Raw genomic sequence first — 18310 nt, forward strand, 5'->3', positions numbered from 1 at the left:
TGCGTCAAGAAACATAATAGCTTTCTATCTACTAATGCAAATAAACTGAAAATTGAAAGATAGGCCTTACTAAACTAGATGAACAAAGATGTTATAGCCTAGGCCCCACACAGGACTAGTTAAAATGACAAAAATACCCATACTGTCCAAATACACAAAAATACAGAATATTTAAGAAAATTCCAAATTTGATTCTTCTGCTCCTGTATTATTCTCCCCTAGTTCAAAAAAACTCGTCCTCAAGTTTTGAAGAACTTGAGGATGAAAAGTTGATGTACCCCAATGACAAAAGGAGTAGTAATTCCCAAATCTACTACAACCAACACTTTTGCATCTTGCACCTGAATTTCTTCAACTTGCTCCACTTCTATCTCTTCTTGATCGTTAGCCTCAAGTTGACCATGGGTGTTGGAAGTTCCTTCTTCAACAATTCTAATATTTCCCTGGCCAGCACCCTTTTGATCTTTAATGTTTACAACTTCTATAGGTTGAAATTCTTCATTCACAACTTTAGGTTTAGGACGGGCATCAGCATGCAAGAAATCATCTTCTTTATCTTCAACTTTGTACTTTCTTCTCATTGGCTTCAAATTCTTTGTTGTAGCCAGTTGCTTCTTCTCTATCTTGAGAGCCAATTCAAAGGCATGATCTGAGTCATAAATCTGAATTGTAGACAATTCATTCTTGATACCATCCCTTAGTCCATTCATGAAATAAACTGATTTGTGCCTTTCACTTTCTGTAATGTCACATCTAATATATAATTCATCAAACTTGTGCATATATTGAACTACAGATAGCGAACCTTGCTTGAGATTAGTCAACTCCACATATAATCATCATGGAAGTATTGTGGAATGTACTTTTCTTGCAAATACCTCCTCATTTTTGCCCATGTGGTAATAGGATATACACCTCTATTTTCTAGTCGTTACTCAAGAGTTCTCCACCATACTTTAGCAATACCCACAAGCTTCATGTGTGCAAATCTAAAACTTTGGTTTTCAGACATATCATGCCAATCAAAATATTCTTCTAGTATAGCAATCCAATCAAAGAATGTTTGCCGGTCTTCATCTCCCTTGAAAGTAGGCACTTCCCTTTCTCTCCTAACATTCTTGAAAACCTTACTAGGATGCCAGTTGAGCAAGGAACGTTCTCAGTTGATTGAGACATTTGAAGTGGTGACCTGTCCACGTGGTGGGAAAAGTGGTTCATCATGCTCCGAGTCAGGTTTTAAACATTGTCTAGTCATACACCAAAATCAAGTGGTTGTTTGGTACTGTGGTCATTTATTGAAGAAACATTTTGTATAGGATTTGTCTTGAAAAATGAGAATAAACGTTTATTTATTGTTTTTTGACAGTTAGGTGCCATTAGACACCATTAGGTGCCACATAAGCTGAACTGTAAATAAACAGCTGGGTGTTGGGGGAACCATTAAAAATGGTGTTTTCTGAACAGTTGGTTCTCACATAAACTTAGACAAACGTTTATCTAATAAATGTCTTACCAAATAGAATTTTGGAATAAATGCCTATGTGGCGATGAGCTGGTACCGTTTTTCAAATAAACGGCTATAGAACCAAACTCCATCCAAGTCAAAGGGATAATTTTGATCTTTAAAAGTAGGCTTCAAGAACAAGAAGAATATAGAACCTATAACATCAACTTTTCAAAGATCTAAGAAACTCTTCTGTGAGATGCCTCGAACTATTTTGACCCTAGTGTAACTGGATTTGTTCTTATGACACCAAAAAACCATAAGATAAAGCTTTTTCAAGAATAAAAAAGACTCAAATATTATGAATCACTACTGGATCAGGATTTATGATTTCTTTCTCTTCTATGATTTCTCTCTTCCATGTCAGTATTGATCATTACTTGCTATACATCCATATTGGCATCTTGAGAATTCTAAAATTTTTAGATATGTGAGGATAATTTTGTCTCTATATGATTGAATTGCATTTCTTAAAATATTAGACCCATTGACTTAGCTTTCCTTTTCTGTTATTTTATTTTCAAACAAAGTTTGTTATAGTTTAAAGTTAGTCCTACAGTATAAATGCAACTGCCATGGATCTTATTGCATTTGTCTTGAATTGTGTTGGCACTGGTATTCTTTGCGGCTTTGAACTTTTGATCCTTGGACAACAGCATCTGTTAAACAGTATATCTTTATTATTTTTCTTGCTGGTGTGATCTGTGGATGTTCTAATGGTCACTATATCATTATCACATTCCATAATCTTAAACTGATAAAGCTGCCAATAACGGATTTTACTGATGTCCTTTTTCCTTATTTTGCAGATTGAAAGGCATCCTCAACTTCCGAGAGTATTGAAAAAGCAGCACGTAGATTTCCTCAAATTGGCAGATTGAAGGAAAAAGGTAAATTTATGGTCTGCAGATTTATCAGATGACCATCCGTTTAATATTTTATGGGGCATGGTTCAGAGGTTACAGTAGTTCCTCCACTTGTTTAAGCAGGGGAGACATCAGAGGAGCATTGCATGGAGGATTAAGTAAACAATATGATTGACTTCTTGGTTCCCTTGCCAGCCACTGTTCCTATCTACAAAAGGGATTATTTTGTGGCAGGAGAGAAGGAAAATCAAGTGGAGGATTGTGGCAGAAGGAACCAAAAGATGACGTTTATGTGCGGTCCACATGTGCAAGGTCACTGGGCAAAAGGAATTGATGCCACTGCTGGAATTTTCCATCGATGGAATTAATGTCAAATGACAATGTAGTTCAATTATCTTGAAGGTTCTTTTCTGGGTCTGCAAATCAGTCTAGACATTGATTCTAGGTTACAGTTTACGTGATCCTGCTTGTTGCTGAATTATATCTCTACACCCTTTAAGGTGTTGACTTATTTTGGTTCTTTTAATTTCTTTGAACATTCCATGTGCATTAGGGGGCCGTTTGATGACAGCTGAAACTGAAATAGGTGCTGAAAAGATTCCACACTTGCTCAAAATCAGGGGTACTGCTCTGGCATATAATAAAACTTTGGAAAAGCAATGTCGAGAGATGTAGTAAGATTAGCAAGCTTTGTAATGTGCAAATGCATGGTTATTGATGGAAAAATTAAGATATGTATGAATATACTATAATGGTGTGCTTGGTTTGAAAGAGAAGGGTGGAGAAACCTGTACAAACCTTGTATGGGTTTTTCTAGCTTTCTCTTCCTTTCCCTACCTATTCTTTCGAATCAAATACAGCTTAAAAGTCTTAAGGTATTAATGACATTTTCGAAAAAGGGTGTACCACAACCATTTCTAGTGATTGTCACATGGCAAGGGTGCAATTGGCTTAGTGCCCATTCATTCCTCACATGCTGGTTGTCGTTAACTCATTGTGTATCGTGCTGTATCAATCGTGAGTTCGGATTTCCTCACAAAGTTGCTCCTCATGCCCACCTCACAACCCTTGCAGCTGCGTTGGGAACATTTCATGGGATGATGTTCCCAATGCACGGTTACAAGTGTTGTGAGGTGAGTGAGGAAATCCTCTAACTTGTAGAAAAGATGGGTATTGGATTGACATAGATTGATAAAGATCACGTGCCGGTTGCATAATTTATGTTTTCTGGTTTTAGGTTTCTCACTTTCTTGAGTGTCTGACAAACCACTTGAGATCTTGCATTGAAAACCGGAAAAAAGCTCATTAGAATTGAGAATAAGCGGATTTTATTGTCTTAGTAGATTCATGGATCTTTACAAAAAGTTAGAGAAATAAAAAAAGCATAAGAAAACTATTTTAAATGTTTTTGATGATAAGAAAGAACTGTAATATGTATCTATTAATGATATGTCAAATCCATTGGTCATCCACAACTTTATGTTAAAAATGTTTTTTTCTTATATCTTTGGTAATTAAGTATTTTAGTAAAAAAATAGAATAAGTATTTTAGTACTTGAAATTTATGAATTGTGTATGACATGATGTCTATATTAGAAATTCCAATGTAATTTTTTGATTAATAGTTTTTGTGAATTATTAGTTAATAATTTAATTTACAATGATATGTAAATAACAACATTTTGATTATTCATAGAAATAAAAAATATTTTTTACAAACTAGTCTTTCTTTTCTTAATTTACATTAGTGTTTTTCAGAAGCTAAACCCATCACCGTAATTTGTTTTAGGTTGGTTTACAAAATCAAAACAAATAAAATATAGAAAAATTGATCAAGTAATTAAAATATGTTAGTCTTGTATTTCAGGTCTTGGATATTTTGATTTATGGACTTGTGCATTTTCATGTATCTAGTATGTCTTTAGATTAATTTTATAATATAGTGGGTGATGTATTATTAGAAAAGTTATGTATGGTATCTGTTTCCCAAACTCTTGTTTTTGTAGATTGTAATGTATTCGTTCTTGTAGACTATTGATGATGTGGACAGAAAGGCAAATTACATGTAGTACTTCAAGTATACAGCAATAAGCACAAGAAATACCAATCTGAAAACATCAAAGAAGTTTGATTTTTAGGGATTTTAGATATGAACTTGAAGTAAAACTCCTCTTGGAACAGTTTCACTACAGTAACAATGGCAGCAAGTTGGCCTCCCGTGCAGACACACAGCGATGGAGGGATTGGAAGGTGCCAAAATGGGTTCACTCTTCAAAACCCAAGCTCCCAATGCTTGAAAACCTTAGATGGGGCTGAGCTACAGCTTAAACAAGAGAGAAAGAACTAAAAAGACCCCTACAAAAACAATCCCCTTCGCTTTTATAAGACTCACTGGCTTGTGGGACAAGCTAGTTAAAATATTTACACATAAGCCCCCAGAATGTTTCCCTCTCACCAACAACTCCTTAAGAATAAAACTAACTTCAAATGAACTCCTAAAAGATAACTTTTGCTACAAAAAAGACCCAAGAGACCAAAACCTAACAGAAATGCACCCAACTGCCCTTGACAAAAAATTGGCTTATAAAATGATGAAAATACCCCTGGTCCCAAACTATCAACAAAGCTACCCAAAAACAACAATTTGGGATCCCACTACAAGAAAAACATGCAAAACAGAATACATACACATTTTTTTCTTTTTTTTTTCTTTCTTTTTTTCCTTCTTTTTTCTTTTTTTTTTCTTGCCTCTTCATTCCCGTCGAGTTAAAAAGGGCTCGACCCCGTGCGAGTAGCAATTTTAGTAGCCTTGCACATATTTCCATCTAGCTTCATAAACTCCTCTTCACTAATCCAAGAGTTCTCAATTAATGGTTTTCCTTTCCACTTGACCAAGAACCTAAAATAGGCCCCATTTCGAGTGTTGGTGACTCGGACATTTTCTACACCCTTTACTTGTTCAAACTCATTAGAACTATTGGCCCTTTATGCTTGTCCTCGCCTATCCTTTGTTGCTGGTTCTAGGTCCCCATGGTAATCAAAGAGGTCCGCTACATTAAAAATGGGTGAAATGGACAAATCAGTTGATAGCTCAATTTCGTATGCATTGTCACCAAACCGTCTCAGCACTTAACATGGACCAATATTTTTCTGCTTCAACTTATGGTAAGTCCCAACAGGAAACTTCTCATGTCGCAAATAAACCATGACTAGATTGTTGTTCTTGGTAAGTCCCAACAGGAAATTTATCATAACAAAAATAGAATCATTACCTGTAGCTGTTCTTGGCAACCCCAACACAAAATCCATAGTAATATCAGTCCATGGTGCTTCTGGTATGGGTAAGGGAAGATACGAACTTATATTTTGATGCTGCCCCTTCGATGTTTGGCACTTGTGACATCTATCAACATAATAGAACACATCCTTTTGTAGCCTTGGCCAAAAGTACCTTTTGAAGGCCATTTCAAGTGTATTTTTGCAACCAAAATGTCTATTGCAATGCAAATCAACAATGAGTAATGCCTTCAAGGATCCTGATGGAATACATAACCTATTGCCCATGAATAAGTAACCATCATTCCATACAAACTTGGCTTGAGTATCCTTGTCACCATCTATATAGCTTCTACAAATAGGGCCAAAATAAGGGTCATCTTGGTATTGGTCTTTGAAGGAGCTGAATCCGACAACATTAGTAGACATTGTTGACACCAAGTGAACTCTCCTACTAAGAGCATCAGCTACCCAGTTTTGTTGTCCAGTCTTACGCTTCAAAACAAAATTATATTGTTGTAGAAAGTCAACCCATTTAGCATGTCTTCCCCTTATTTTCTGTTGGGAGTTAAGGTGTTTCAATACTTCATGTTCTGAATACAACACAAACTCATGGTGGATAAGATAATGCCTCCAAAACTTCAATGCTTGTACAATGGCATAAAACTCAACATCATTAGTGGAATACCTCATTCTAGCATCATTGAGTTTCTCACTAAAGTAAGCAATTGGATGGCCTTCTTGGCTAAGGACAGCTCCAATCCCAACATGGGATGCATCACATTCAACTTCAAAGAGCTTGTTAAAATCAGGTAAAGCCACTATTAGAGCCTACGTCATCATCATCTTTAGCTCTTGGAAGTTTTTCTCAACTGTGGGAGTCCAAATAAACTCACCTCCTTTCAAGCATTCAGTAATGGGTGCCACAATAGTGCTGAAATTCTTTATAAACCGATGATAAAATGTTGCTAGCCCATGGAAACTACGAATTTTAGTTAAGGTCTTTGGTGTTGGCCACTTTTGAATAGCTTGAACTTTTTCTTAGTCCACCTCAATTCCCTTGGCTGAAACAACATATCCCAAAAACACCAACCGATCTGTCATGAAATTACATTTCTTTAAAATTATATATAGCTGATTTTATCTCAAGACTTCTAGGATTGCTCTCAAGTGTTCTAAGTGGTTGTCATGATCTTTGTTGTGGATGAGTATGTCATCAAAATAAACTACCACAAACTTCCCCATGAACGGCCTTAAAACTTGGTTCATGAACCTTATAAAGGTGCTAGGAGCATTAGACAACCCAAAAGGCATAACCAGCCATTCATAAAGACCTTCCTTAGTCTTGAATGCAGTCTTCCACTCACCCCCCTCTTGGATACGAATTTAGTGGTATCCACTCTTCAGATCTATCTTTGAGAAGACTTGTGATCCAGCCAATGTGTCTAACATGTCATCAAGGCAGGGTATGGGAAACCTGCATTTAACTGTAATCTTGTTAATGGCATGACTGTCAACATACATACACTAATTACCATCTTTCTTTGGTGTGAACAAAGTTGGTATAGCATATGGGCTTAAACTCTCATGGATCAGCCCCTTCTTCAACAACTTTGTTACTTGTCTTTGGAGCTCCTCATGCTCCTTAGGGCTCATTCTATAGTGGGGTAGGTTAGGCAAGGTTGCTCTCAGCATTAAATCTATATGATGTTGTACATCTCTTAGGGGAGGAAGGCCATCAGGTAGCTCTTCAGGCATCACATCAGCATACTCATGAAGTAGCTTCTTCACCAACTCTGGAACAGGTGTTTCTTTGCTAACTTCTTTTGCAACCAGCACGTAAACAACATCCAAATTCCCATATTCTCGAGCCAATTTATTTGAGGTGAAGAGAGTAGCGGTTGGCTTTGTTTCCTTCTTTGGAAATGAATCAAGTTGCATTGGTTTATGAGTTATCTTCTTATTTCCTTTTGCAAGTTGCATTGGTTTAAGAGTTATCTTCTTATTGTCCCCATCATGAATGGTCTTACAGTCATATTGCCATGGGCGACCCAAGAGAATTTGGCATGCATCCATTGGGACAACATCATACCATACCGATTCTTCAAATGTATTACCGATAGAAAAATTAACTAGGCATCTAGAAGAAACTCTTACCTCATTTTCTTTGTTGAACCACGAAATACGATATAGTCGGGGGTGTTGAACAATCTTGAGCTGTAATTTATCCACCATCTCTTGAGAAACAAGATTCTCGGTACTCCCACTGTCAATAATCAAGTTACACAACTTCCCACCAGCTGTACAACGTGTTCTAAAGATATTCTTTCTCAACCAGTCCCCTGGTAGTGGTTCTTGAGGTGCAACCATAGAGTGTCATATCACTAGAGCCTCACCCTCAATATCCCCATCCAAGTTTTCTTCCTCTAAAGCATTAGCTCTAGTAGTTTCAGCCACTTATCCATCCTCAACATGGCCTATATCATCTTGTTGTTCATCAGTGACTTCATCAACTAGATGTGTTTTCCCTTCAATCCTTCTATTAGGATATTCATTTGAACGATGTCCCAACTTCATACACCTAAAACATCTAATAGTAGGCTGTCCTTAACTGCTCTTTGTTGCATTTGAAGTCCCTTGGACTGTAGGGCATGCTTAGTTGATCACACGACCCCTACCAGCCCCAACACTTCAACCTACTAATGAAGATGTACCTTGTACAACACTTAGCCTCCGCCCTGAGCTCCGACTCAATTGAGCTTCAACCTTTAGAGCTAGCTAATATGCATCCTTTATCTTATATGAGCAATGTAGGCTGACTTGATCTTGTATTGGCAACCTCAAACCGTTGATATATCTACTAACCTTTTTCTGTTCAGTTTCTGACATATTACTCCGAAGAGTTAATCTATTAAACTCTTTTTTGTACTCCTTTACACTCTTTTCCCGTTGCCTTAAATTCTGCACCATTTGATAAAGAGTTTGCTCATAGTTTGGTGGTAAAAATTGGGATTTCAACTTCTCTTTCATTCTTCCCCAGGAACTAACCTTTCTTTTCCCCTTCCTTTCTCTGTCGCTTTGGTAATTTTTCCACCAATCTAAGGCTGTCCCATGCATCTTTGTTGTTACAAGCTTCACTTTTCTTTCAGAAGGGATGAGAGATCCATCGTATGGATGCCCAAATCTTGCGGAATAAAGGGGGCGAATTTCAAAAATTTTTCTCTCCCTTCAACTAGGAATCGCATTCCCTATTTAGAAAATCATATTTTCAAAGATCAATCTTGAACCATAACAGAACCAAATCTGAACCAAAAGGAGTAGGAGAGAAGTATACCTGATACAAAGAAATATTATCTCTCAATGAAGGTGTTCACGCCCAAGGAAGGATCCAAAGACTACTCCCACTGAAAATGGCGTAGTGTAGGATGGAGCAGAGTCAACAGTGTTCTTCTCCAAGAACGTTGTCCTTCGCAAGAAACAACAGGATGGCATGTGAGCACAACTTCCTATCAGTCCTTTCCTACGAGAACTAATATCAAGATCAAATCTTGACTTCTCCCACAACTGGAGATCGAACTGGCAAACTTGGGCGGCAAGAAGAAGGAGGCGGCGAGAAAGAATTCTGCAAGGTTGCTTAATTCTTCTTTCTGTGATTTCAGCTCTGAAGAGGATGTGAGTAAGTGTGTCTTCTAAAGGCTGACGCCCCCTCCTTCTTTTGTAACCCTAAAGGATCAGCTCCTAATCCAATTAGGAGTTGCTGATCCAAATACATCCCTTTAGGTGATAAGGATAAACCCTTATCTTATCTGTAGATTAGATAAGCCTTCTCCTAATCTCATTAGGAGGTTTCTAGATCTGAATCATATTCAGATCTGGACTCTTTGAGTGGATGGGGTTAAGACCCTATCCTATCTGTTGATCCATCTTAGAAACCGCCCATATTTAACTTATTAAATTAGTCTAGTTCGAAATGGGCTTTAGACCCATTAAGCTTATGTGCTCACTTAGCTTTCCTAACTGTTGCCCAGTTGGACTTCCTTGTGTGGCGTGGGACCCAAGCATTGAACATCAGCCACATGGGTTCGGCCCAGCCTTTGTTACAAGGCCTGGCCGAATACACTGTTATGGACAGTGCACCCCCTGAAACCCATCAAATGGGCTCTATGGGCCCAACACTAACCCTAAGTGGTCCCTGGGCCAAGCCACCTTGTAACACCTAGGGACTGTGGGCAGACACAAGATTAGCCCATCAGGTATTACCCTTAATGGTCTTACACTTAACCTCTCAGCCCATAATGATCAAACACTGCCTGACAAGAGAGGACCTCTCCCTCGGCTGCAAGGAACAGTGTTGCACTCTCTGCTTATATGGATCCCGGGAATTGAAACCTTTTGCAAACCTTTTTGAAACCATAATATCTATACTCTTATCTCATATAAAATATATTTTGCAAAACAAATCTCAACGATTGAAATCGGCTGCCGGTAGTCTTGGTTTCCATTAGAGAGAGTGCATCCCCGATCATTACCTTTGTCCGACAAAGGGGCTGATCCTGTTACTATGATCACCAACTCAGATGAATTCTCAGACTGTCCCAACATACCTAGGTTTTAACCCCCGCTAAGGATCTCACTGATTGGTACATCAAAGATAGCCCAATCCGACACCTAGTGCAATATCATAATCGAGTCTAGGGGTCGGGTGTAACTTTCCAGTTTTGCCCATTAATCTCCAAGGTCTAGGGCAATACTGGAAATTTGGTACAATTCAAAGATTCAATTAATCCTACACTGCATGTGCCTAGGGTCTAACCCTGGTAGCTGAGACAAGCCACCCCAACTGACTTGGTGGCATATCAGTGTTAGCCATATCAGGATAGGTCTCCCCAGACCGACCCACTGGCTGTGAACATTCTAAACTAACACGAGTCTCATTAAGTGTCATGTTTAAGGGTATTACATTGAAACATGCCAAGGGAACATGAATCAAATATGTACTTTTATTCATTTACAATAAACTCATAATGTACATCATTTTGATTGAAGCTAAGGGCATACAAAACTGTCTAACAACTCCCACTTGCACTTAGGTCCAATCAGGTACAAGCCGGAGTCCCATGCTTTCCACGTGTTTCTCAAACACTTTCTGTAATAGTGGTTTTATCAATGGGTCTGCTACATTTTCCGCTGACGCTACCTTCTAAATCTGGACGTCCCCTTTTCCAACAATCTCCCGTAGTACGTGGTACTTCCTCTCGATGTGCTTCGACTTCGAGTGGGCTCGTGGCTCCTTAGCCTGAGCAATGGCTCCATTGTTGTCACGCAACAACGGGATGGGTGATGTGCTGGACGGAACTACTCCCAACTCGTGAATGAACTTCTTCATCCACACTGCTTCTTTGGCAGCCTCACATGTGACAATGTACTCGGCCTCGGTCGTGGAGTCTGTAGTGGACCCTTGTTTGCTGCTTTTCCAGCAAACAACAAACGATCCTATCGTGAAAACATATCCAGATGTAGACTTTCTATCATCTGGATCCGACTGGAAATCAGCATCTGTATACCTTTGGATCTGTAGTGAGCTACTATCAAATACTAGACAAAACTATTTTGTCCTTTGAAGGCACTTAAGTATGTTTTTCACAGCAGTTCAGTGCTCCTGCCCTGGGTTGGCCTGAAATCTGCTTACTACACTCATTGCCTGAGCAATGTCCGGACGAGTGCACAGCATGGCATACATGATGCTCCCTACGGCAGAGGCATAGGAAACGTCTTTCATTCCATCAATCTCCTCAGAAGTCTTGGGAGACATCTTCTTGGAGAGAGTGACTCCGTGCCTGAAAGGAACATTTCCTTTCTTGGAGTTTTCCATGCTGTATCTTTTGACTATTTTGTCAATGTAAGCAGATTGGGATAATCCTATTATCCGCTTCGATCTATCTCTATAGAGTCGAAAACCGAATATATAGGAGGCTTCTCCAAGATCTTTCATGGAGAATTGCTGTGAAAGCCATACTTTCACCGTAGTTAACATTCTTACATCATTCCTAATGAGTAGAATGTCATCTACATACAGAAAAAAGAAGGTAACCTTATCTCCACTGTACTTTTTGTAAACACAGGGTTCATCAGGATTCTGCTTGAAGTCAAACGATTTGACAGTAGAGTCAAAATGGATGTTCCATCTTCTAGAAGCTTGCTTAAGTCCATAAATGGATCTTTTAAGTTTACATACCATGTGTTCCTAACCTGCAGCAATGAAGCCTTGCGGCTGCTGCATATAGATATCTTCAGTAAGATCTCCATTCTGGAATGCAGTTTTGACATCTATATGCCAAATCTCATAATCATGGTATGCTGCTACAGCTAGCAGGATCCTAATGGATTTAAGCATGGCCACAGGCAAAAAGGTTTCCTCATAATCGATGCCCTCTTTCTGAGTCTACCCTTTCGCCACCAGACGAGCTTTGAAGGTCTCAACCCTACCATGGGGGCCCTTCTTCCTCTTGTAAATCCATTTGCAACCGATTGCTTTTACCCCGGAGGGCGGATCTACTAGAGCCCAGACTCCATTGGTCTCCATTGAGTCCATCTCTGTTCTCATGGCCTCCACCCACTTCTGGGAATCTATGTCCAACATAGCTTCCGCGTAAGTCACGGGATCCTCCTCACATGTCAAGGTTTCCACCAGGTAACTATCCTGGTCATATCCATAACGGACTGGTGGCCGGGATACCCGAGTAAATCTTCTAGGTTGGTTACTACCTGGAACTTGTGGGACATTTTCCACTGCTCTTGAGCTCTCCTCATCAAGAACTATTTTCTGACGATGGGTGTCCAAGATATAATCGGTTTCCAAGAATTGTGCATTTCGGTTGCAGAACACATTCTGCTTACTTGGGTCATAGAATAGGTAACCCACAGAGCCTTTTGGATAGCCTACAAATAGGCAACGGCTGGTCTTGGATTCCAACTTGTCTGCACTCGTTCTTTTAACATATTCTGGACAACCCCAAATCTTCTAGTGTCTGACACTTGGTTTCTTTCCGGTCCAAAGTTCATATAGAGTGTTCGGAACAGATTTGGTTGGAACTCGATTTAGCATGTAAATCGCAGTCTCTAATGCGTAACCCCAAAAGGATGTGGGTAACTCTGAGTGTATGAGAAGCGATTGGACCATATCCAATAAGGTCCTATTCCTCCTCTCTGAAACACCGTTAAGTTGTGGTGTAGCAGGAGGAGCTAATTGTGATACTATCCCATTGTCCTTTAAGTAGTCCCTGAATTCATCAGAGAGATACTCGCCACCTCGATCTGATCGGAGGGCTTTAATTTCTCTCCCTAACTGTTTCTCGACCGCTTGTCTGAACTCTTTGAACTTTTCAAAGGATTCAGACTTGTGTCTCATTAGGTACACGAAACCATATCGTGAAAAATCATCGGTGAAGGTGATGAAATACATGTGTTGATTCCGTGTCCTAACACTCAGGGGACCACATACATCAGTATGTATAAGGTCAAGTGTGCCTATACATTTTTCAAGCTTACCGTTAAACGGCCGTTTCGTCATCTTGCCTTGCAGGCAAGGCTCACAAGTGGAAAGATCTTCTACAGTTAGAAAATCCAAAGGACCATCCTTTACCAACCTTGTGATTCGGTCAACACCGATGTGGCCAAGTTGGTAAAGCCACAGGCTTGTGGGATTAACTGTATCACGGGCTTTCTTCTTGGGGATTTCAGCCGACGTAGTTTCGGTTATGTTAGTTTCTAGAGAATGATGCAGAACATAGAGACCGTTCTCCAGTTCCCCGTATGCGATGAATCTATTATTTCTTTTAATAGTAATCGTATTACTAAAGAAGACAGAATAATCATCTGCACACAGTTTTGAGACAGAAATCAAATTTATTCTTAAATTTTGTACATAAAGACAATCTTTCAGTACAATAGTTCATTTTCTAAAAAGTAACTCCACGGTTCCTATGGCCACGGCTGCAACAGTTGTAGTAGTCCCCAAGTAGAGCATGACTACTCCTTCAGTCAGCCTTCTGCTTACCTTGAACCCCTGTAGTGAGTTACACGCATGAGTTGAAGCCCCAGAGTCAATACACCAGGACGCAGAAGCTACCAATAAGTTGGTTTCTATAACACAAGTTTTGAGATTACCTTTCTTGGATTCCAGGTAGGTGGGACAGTTCCTTTTCCAATGGCCGGTCTACTTGCAGAAGTGACAGGCATCCGATGCCTTGTCCTTCCTCTACTTCTTGGGTTTGGCAGCCTTCTTCTGAGGCTTTTTCTTTGCCTTTCTTTTCTTGCCCGATTTGCTAGTTTCAACGAGCATGGCAATGGGCTCATCCTTTTTAATCAATTCTTCGGCCCTCTACAACATATTGCTGAGTTCCAACATGCTGACGTTCAGCTTGTTCATGTTGTAATTCATGATGAATGGATTAAAGGATGGAGGCAGAGAGTTGAGAATAGCATCGATCTGTGTTACTAGATCCAGCCCGGATCCAAGAGCCTCCAGTTCGTTGATATAACCCATCATCCAGAGACAATGGTCGTGAATCTGTTGGCCCTTGGACATCTGCGCGGTCATGAACTGTTTCAAGACCTTCTGCCTAGTAGAATGATTATGTTCTTCGTACATTGTCTTGAGACTGTCCAATACATCCTTAGCAAGTTCGATCTGATCAAACTGCCTCTGAATTGGGTTGTCCAAGGAGGCAATGATATAGCAGCGGGCAAGGGAGTTCTCTTCTCTAGGCCTCAGAAGCCCTATCTCCCGGATGATCCAGGGCATGATTCTTGGCTTCCTTATCCAATTTCTCAGAGGTTAAGACCAACATAAGGTTCCTGTACCAGTCGGCATAGTTTGGGCCCTTCAGCTTGTTGTCATCAAGCAGTTTTGCAAATTGTCTGTTCGCCAGTTTCTGATAAAAGAGCAAACATTAGTCCATAACCTAATTTGATTAATGTTCATTACATAGATATGGATTTTAATCTACATTCCATTCCCATTTATTCATCTCTGAGATTTCCCCCCTTTCTCAATGACGGAGACTGCGGGTTGTCTCTGGAAATGTGGGAAATCACATAGGATGCATGGAGCCAACTGTTTCAACTGCATAGTTTGACCACCTTTCCGTGAAGGATCACATCCACTCATCATATGAGTTTTCCCTTTGGCCTCTGTTAGATAAGGTTCGGAGCCGTTTTTAGGTAAACCTTTCTATCCAGTGAGTGCTTACCCATCATATTCGTGAACTCCAAGGTACCGTAAGAGAGTTCCCATTTTCTGGTGAAGCCCCCTCCCACATCGGTCTATGACGCCCCTATCATCTTTCGAAACACTTAGACAAGCTCAATAGCAAATGGATAGCCCATTTTCTGGTGCGTTTCCTCATTACTAAAGGACCCATCCTCATGCTAATGATGGATGGCCTTTAGAGAGTTCAACATATGAATCTCCCTATCACATGCACTCATAGTAGTTGGAGGGAATAGTCAATTACGCCCTAGTTTGATCTAGGTCAAACCAAAGTGGCTCCCACTGACTTTCATAAAGCCAGATTTCGGTGGGCCTAAATCGGCTAGGGTTCCGCACGTAACCTCTCCATGAGGTGTGGGGCCCACCACTGAGGGAGGTCATCCAATGACCAAAAGGGATACCATGGCAATGATGTGCATTCAGCCATGGTGTGCGCAAGAGCCACTGTCGATTGAGCATGGGCCAAACACTTATGGCCCATGTACGTAGCACATCACACATCATACATCACATGCAAGGATAAATTGATCCAATCAATTACTTATTTGTAAAGCCCATTTGAAGCCCAATTTAAGTCCATAATATTAATCATTAATATTATCTAGGTATATGGGACAAATTAGGGTTGATGGATTCATCAGTTTTAACTATTTAAAACTGGGCCTTTACAGGTTGGGCCGAATTAACTATTTAATTATTATCAATCCTTGGGCTCATATGTGGGAAATTAGGGCTGACTTTCAGCCTTGATTGGACCCTAGATTCGGTCCAAACAATTTGAACTAATCTTGGTTCGAATGGGTCTAGGGTTTGATCTTTAATTAAATCTTTAATTCAAGAAAATAATATGAAATTAAATACTAATAAAAGAAAAACAAGAATTTGTCAAATAGGGCTGTTCACAGTTTGCAGTTTCATAAACTGCAAATCGCCGATTGCGATTCTCCCATCTGCAAAATCTCCTTCCTTGCGCCGCCATCTTCGATCCAAAATAAAATAAATAGAAATCCTAATTTCTATTAATAATTACATCAGATCGAATACCTATACATTCTGTCTAAAAAATAAAAAAATTATTTTACAGACCAAAAGTAATAAAATAATCCACAATTTGCAAAATCGCAGGTTCCTTGCGCAAATCAAGACTTCGATCTCCTCTTGTATGAACAATCCATAAATCAAGAAAATCATAAAGAACAATTCTAAACACTAATCAGATTTATATAAAATTTAATTTCAGATTATTCACCCATAATTTTGGGAACAAATTTCCCAAAACCCTTATCTGCGCAAATCGGGTAGAACGCCTTCTGCCCATTTGTGCAGGTTCAGATCTGAAACAAATTGGTTCAAGATTTGAACCATGGCTCTGATACCATTGAAGGGATGATAGATCCATCGTATGGATGCCCAAATCTTGCAGAATAAAGGGGGCGAATTTCAAAAATTTTTCTCTCCCTTCAACTGGGAAACGCATTCCCTATTTAGAAAACCATATTTTCAAGGATCAATCTTGAACCATAAACTGAACCAGATCTGAACCAAAAGGAGTAGGAGAGAGTATACCTGATACAGAGAAAAATTATCTCTCAATGAAGGTGTTCACGCCCAAGGAAGGATCCAAAGACTGCTCCCACTGAAGATGGCGTAGTGTAGGATGGAGCAAAATCAGTAGTATTCTTCTCCAAGAACCTTGTGCTTCGCAAGAAACAACAAGATGGCACGTGAGCACAGCTTCCTATCAATCCTTTCCTGCGAGAACTGATATCAAGATCAAATCTTGACTTCTCCCACAACTGAAGATCGAATTGGCAAATTTGGGCAGCAAGAAGAAGGAGGCGGCAAGAAAGAATTCTGCAAGGTTGCTTAATTCTTCATTCTGTGATTTCAGCTCTAAAGGGGATGTTAGTAGGTGTGTCTTCTAAATGCTGCCGCCCCCTCCTTCTTTTGTAACCCTAAAGGATCAGCTCCTAATCCAATTAGGAGTTGCTGATCCAAATCTTATTTGGATCAGACATCCCTTTAGGTTATAAGGATAAACCCTTATTTTATCTGCAGATTAGATCAGCCTTCTCCAAATCTCATTAGGAGGTTTCTAGATCTGAATCATATTCAGATCTGGACTCTCTGAGTGGATGGGGTTAAGACCCTATCCTATCTGCTGATCCATCTCAGAATTCGCCCATATTTAACTTATTAAATTAGTCTAGTTCGAAATGGGCTTTAGGCCCATTAAGCTTATGTGCTCACTTAGCCTTCCTAACTGCTGCCCTGTTGGGCTTCCTTGTATGGTGTGGGACCCAAGCATTGATCTACACATCAACCACATGGGTTCGGCCCAGCCTTTGTTACAAGGCTTGGCCGAATACACTGTTATGGACAGTGCACCCCCTGAAACCCATCAAATGGGCTCTATGGGCCCAACACTTACCCTAACTGGTCCCTGGGCCAAGCCACCTTGTAACACCTAGGGACTGTGGGCAGATGCAAGATTAGCCCATCAGGTATTATCCAAAATGGTCTTACACTTAACCTCTCAGCCCATAATGATCAAACACTGCTCGACAAAAGAGGACCTCTCCCTCGACTTCTAGGAACAATGTTGCACTATCTACTTATATGGATCCTGGGAATTGAAACCTTTTGCAAACATTTTGAGACCATAATATATATACTTTTATTTCATATAAAATATATTTTGCAAAACAAATCTCAATGATTGAAATCGGCTGCCGGCAGTCTTGGTTTTCATCAAAGATAGTGCATCCCCGATCATTACCTTTGTCCGACAAAGGGGCTGATCCTGTCACTATGATCAGCCACTCAGATGAATTCTCATACTGTCCCAACATACCCAGGTTTTGACCCCTGCTAAGGATACATCAAAGACAGCCCATTCCGACACCTAGTGCTGTATCATAATCGAGTCTAGGGGTCGGGTGTAAATTTCCAGTTTTGCCCATTAATCTCCAAGGTCCAGGGCAATACTAGAAATCTAGTCCAATTCAAAGATTCAATTAGTCCTAAACTGCATGTGCCTAGGGTCTCACCCTGGCAGTTGAGACAAGCCACCCCAACCGACTTGGTGGCACATCAGTGTCAGCCTTATCAGGATAGGTCTCCCAGACCGACCCATTGGCTGTGAACATTCTAAACTAACACGAGTCTCATTAAGTGTTCAGTTTAAGGGTATTACACAGAAACATACCAAGGGAACATGAATCAAATATGTACTTTTATTCATTTACAATAAACTCATAATGTACATCATTCTGATTGAAGCTAAGGGCATACAAAACTGTCTAACACTTTCTTCATTCATTTCTTTCCAATCAAAATAATTTTCAATACTGTGCAACCAATCTAGAAGCTCTTCAGGTTTCAACTCACCAT

At 39.8% G+C, this 18310-nt stretch overlaps 1 protein-coding gene across 6 annotated transcripts in view; it reads left to right on the forward strand.

Moving 5' to 3' along the window:
- The window catches only part of LOC104590679 (protein FLX-like 3), a 44441-nt gene extending 41412 nt beyond the window's left edge, over positions 1-3029 (forward strand). For 3 of the 6 annotated variants that reach the window (XR_016082486.1, XR_016082487.1, XR_016082485.1), the window contains 2 exons: positions 2314-2394; positions 2491-3029. The gene's annotated coding sequence lies outside the window, so the exon portion shown is untranslated. The remainder of the gene's footprint in view (positions 1-2313; positions 2395-2490) is intronic. The other 3 variants (XR_016082484.1, XR_016082483.1, XR_016082482.1) reach the window with 1 other exon arrangement.
- The last annotated feature ends 15281 nt before the right edge of the window (positions 3030-18310 follow it).

This window comes from Nelumbo nucifera, chromosome 2 (genome assembly GCF_055504915.1).
Source record: "Nelumbo nucifera cultivar China Antique chromosome 2, China Antique-T2T, whole genome shotgun sequence".
Classification (NCBI taxonomy): domain Eukaryota; kingdom Viridiplantae; phylum Streptophyta; class Magnoliopsida; order Proteales; family Nelumbonaceae; genus Nelumbo; species Nelumbo nucifera.